The sequence below is a fragment of the Thunnus maccoyii genome, chromosome 18 (assembly GCF_910596095.1).
Source record: "Thunnus maccoyii chromosome 18, fThuMac1.1, whole genome shotgun sequence".
NCBI classification, from domain to species: Eukaryota; Metazoa; Chordata; class Actinopteri; order Scombriformes; family Scombridae; genus Thunnus; species Thunnus maccoyii.
The window spans coordinates 4,660,656-4,665,384 of record NC_056550.1 but is presented as its reverse complement, the minus strand read 5'-3'; positions in this window follow the sequence as shown (position 1 = coordinate 4,665,384).

The window sequence follows — 4,729 nt, the reverse complement described above, 5'->3', positions numbered from 1 at the left end:
ACATCAGGAGATCTGCGCCAATGGACTTCATGAAAACAGTAGTGCAAAGCCTGGGTAGCCTTTACGTTCCACATTCAAAGGAAAATCAATGAATCCATCAATCCTTTCATCCATCCATCTAGATACTAGCTGCATATCAGAGTCAGTTAAGTCAAGTTTTTGTTTGCTTGCTGAAGACTCACCTTCCATCATTTACTTCCAGGGTCATTTTAAACATCACCTACAAGCTGCTTTTATTGGACCAGAGCTTAACCTTGCCAAATCTCATTGGCTGGGAATTTTCACTCGGTATAAAGTAAGTAGCACTTATGCTAACAGGATACTTTATTTACTTTTTTATTTCTTACCTTTGTTGTTAATAAACTGCAAACTTTAGCAAACTGTTTTCTCTCACTCTCTCTGTCTGTGACCTTTGGGGACAATTAATATCATTTCAATCTCTACTTCATTTCCTCCTTTGCAGGAATCCCAAACATTTCCATGGTTTTTCTCTAGCTCTGCTTTGCCAGGGAAACATTGGAAATTACAGAGTTGGATTTTTTGCTCCACTGATTACTCAGACTTTATAGTACTTTATAATTAGATCATACTTATATGTATGGACTGTGTAAGTGTGGATATGTTTGCATGTGTGTCAGTGGTTTTTTGTCCGGGGTGAAACATGCTGCTCTGCTTGTAAGAACTGATCTGACCTGTGAATCTCTGAACCAGCCAATCAAAGCAAAACTAATTACTGACAGCTCTCTGCATGCAATGTCTGCGAGGAAGATCTTTTTAGGAATCAAAGTCATTTGGTATATATAAGAGCTAAAGAGAAAATGTACACGATTCTGTACTCTTAATTAATTAACTTAATTGAGTAAATAATTAACTTAATTTGAGTTCCATTATTTTTTGGGTTGAAAAATGACTCAATCATCAGCTCCACAAAAACAACATATTTGGTCCTACACAGAAGAAAGAAAAAACACGGCTTGGTCAACCGTTCCTGGCTGGCACCTGGCAACGTATACATGTGTAAGCCAAAATTTTGAAAACAACACAAGTGGAGGAAAAATAGTGTCTATACTATAGATTTATCAGCAAAAATGTATCATCTAATTGTGTGTATTCAGTAAATAGTCAAGCTACTCTTTTAGTCAAACACACTTTTATTGTCATTCACAAATTAAAAAATTAAAGTTTGCATCAGCCCTGGCATTAACATTAGCAACATATGTAACAATCTGTAATGGAAATTGCAATTGTGTTTGGAGGTTGTCCATAAGCACAATTTTTAACAATTTATTATATACAAACACAGTTTAAGATTTACACCTTAGTATGTACAGTACCAGTCACTTGTATTGTAACATATAGTATAAGATATGTGTATTTTAGGTGTTTAGGTGTAGGTCAGTACTTTGCTGCTTGTATATGGCTGCCTAAAACTCATTTCTTTTACATGCCAAAACTCAATCCTAACTTTTAACTGAAGTCATTATGGCATACAGAGTAAAGAAAATTGCACACTGACAGCTATTGATAGCTGACAGACTGTAGTTTACACACACTTTGTTAAGTGATTTAGAGTCTACTGACAATACCACACAGTGAAAATACTGCTGAATACTCATGAGTTAAAACTTCGTGGAGTGGCTGCTGAAGTGAGGGTGCAATGTTATTTTCATCAGAGAAACATTGGAACAAAAGCTTAATGTGTCTGCGTATGAGTGTGTATACGTGCATGTGTTTTGGTTTGTGACGCTCTGAGGATCCGATCAGAGCTGGAGGTCGAACCGGGGAATGATGAGGTGGCGCTTTCCTCCCTTTCTTCTTCTTCTCTGCCTCCCTTTCTTCTTGAAAGACAGATTGCATTCCATCCTCTTCCCTGTAAAAAAAAGGAAGAGGCAGACACATGGATAATGTGAAGGTATCTGCAGTGTGTGTGCATGTGTGAGAGAGAGTGTGTGTGTCTGTGTGTGCATGTGTCTGTGTGTGTGTGTGTGTGTGTGTCTGTCTGTGTGTGTGTGTGTGTGTGTGTGTGAGAGAGAGAGAGAGAGAGAGAGAGAGAGAGAGAGAGAGGAGGAGGAGTGAATTAGAGGCTTGCTTGGCCAGCTTCAGACTGTGCAACGTGTCTGCTGCTGGTGGATCAGATGGCAGAAAGCTGCTGCTGTGCGTCTCCCTGCAGCTCATCTGCTCCATAATGTCTGCTTTCTGCTTAATTACAGCTCACCTGCAGCCCGGCCGGCGCTGCACACAGCCCTCTGGAGGGGGAAAACGAGAGAATCGCCCATATAAACCTTTATTTGGACTGGGGGGAAAATGCAGCCGCTAAAAAAGGGCTTTTATTATTTAGAGCCAATAACAATCATAACGTCTGCAAACCCCACAATTGTGCAGGTATTTCAAAATAGAGGCGGTTTCAGCCGACTGCAGCCATTTGCACAAAAAATGCAAAAACATCTGGTTCACTCATAAGAGACGGTGAAGCCTTTTTTTTTTACAGCCTCCTCAATATCTATTTATCTATCCGATAATGTGGAGACAAAGGAGCACATTCAGAGGAACAACTTATGTCAATCAAATCTATTTAAATAGTGGGATGGTTCTGTTGGATCTCAGGAGGAAGTGTTTCACTCATCACTATGCCATATTAATGAGCTTTCTGTAAACCTGAGTCTGCAGTTAACCTGCAGTTTTTAGTCCCAGTAAAACACATTTCTTAAATTTTGCCCTCTGCACCAACTGAAATACCTCCAACATGATCATATTGGTCAATCTGAAGGCCTAAGCTCCTCATTTTAAGAATCTGCGCCTGAGCATCAGGATGGTTTAGACATCTTATGTACATGCATGAAATTGTTGCCTGGTTTTACATCCTAGTCAAATCACAGATTTAACCTACTAAACCCCAACATTTCTCCTAAGTCTCTTGAAGTGAAAGAAAACACTTTGTAGTGATGGACCCACATGTAGGTCCAGAGTGGTTGATTATATTGATCAACATATTAAAGGGTTGGTTCACCAATATGAAAAAACACCCCTAGCTATGCAGATCATTTTGGTTTTATGTACAGAGGTTTTGAGATATCTGTCTCTGAAACTTGCGCCACTACCCCAAGACAATGGAGGTGTGAAGAATTAATTTGAGGTGGTTGAAGCATTGAATGATTACACCTACCAGTATGTCTTTACAGAAACAATGTCCCAGTTACACTCACACATCCACAGACCTCACCGTCAACCATTTTTATTGGGGCTATTCTATGATTAGAAAGTAGTTCCAATGAAAGATTGTCCTGTATATTTTACATTTTTAAGTTCTAAGGATAGCAAAATCATCAGTATGTTCATTCATCCAACATTTTCACATTGTGGGGTTTATGAACACTGGAGGCTTCACAAGCCACAAGCAGGACCTTTAGTCTTGTTATTCCATTATTACAGAGATTTGAGGTGTGCTTATTTGGTACATCTCACTCTTTACCCTCCACTCAGTGATAATCAGCAGAGTTAGTTGGTTCCAAAGGCAGAACTGCAAGCCCACACTGGGTCAAGTCACATGACCAGGTGGTGTAGCTCACATGCTAATTTGCACACCCCCTGTCTGGTCCAAAGCTGGCAGTGGCAGTGTGGATCTGAGATCTGAATAGGGAAAACACAACAACACAATCAAACATAACAGTGCTGTTCTCTTTCAGACACTTGGTGGTGATGAGTCACTGATTGAGATCTGAGTTGTGTCTGAAGTACGGACCTATGACACATACACTGATTTTCAACAAGTTCTGGGAATCATTTAGTGACAGTACAGAGACTGTTGGATGCAAATTGAACTTCTCTGCCGTTTGTAATGAGTATGTAACACCTCACTATTGACATTTTAGATGGCAGAAACATTTTCTTTTGCTTCACAGTGGTGACTAGCTGAAGGTCAGCGTTCACTTTGTTTTTATGTTCTTGTTTCCATCCATGAGCCACAGAAATTCTTGACATCTACTGTATCTCTACTTTTAGTTTTGTAATATGATGACATTCCTAAACCTGGAATGAATTCACTGAAAGTCACGTGAACAATGCAAATAATGAGATGACCTAAACCTGAGGGCAGACGTCCATACTGATCATAGCTGAATTAGCAGCAGAAACAAAAACACAAGCTAAGCTAAACCAAACACTTCAAAGACTACAGCCGTGTTCAGCACATATTAAAAGTCTGGCAGCTAAAACTATAAAAACACTTTGTAAAACTAAAACAACTGTGACAAATGTAGAAGCACTTATCTTAAACCAAAACTACAACACACTGAGGACTAAAACAGGACAAAAACTGTGACATTCAAAGACATTAGTTGTGAACTAAACTAGAGCTGCTAAAACTGAAGCAAGACTATCAGAAGCAGTCTAAAACTGAGATGAAATCAAAGTGAATCAGGAAGTAAACCAGAACCAGAAATAAAATTTGGATTAAATTCGTGGCTGCTGCAGGAGGAGATCCTCCTCCGACCCTCCGATGCTCTTCAGGATCATGTTTCCTTCTGCTCGCCCCCCTTTTCCTCCTCTGATCCAAACTCCAACCCTTCTGCTGTGGAATTATGGAAGGAGGGACCTGCTGTTTTTTCTTTCTCTCTTTTCTTCTGGGTTTTTTTTCTTTCTTTGAAGGAGGGGTCCATTCTTGTCTTCCCTAAACGTGAGCAGCAGCGGGATAATGAGGGTGCGTCCCAGTCGCTCCAGTCACAGCACCTCC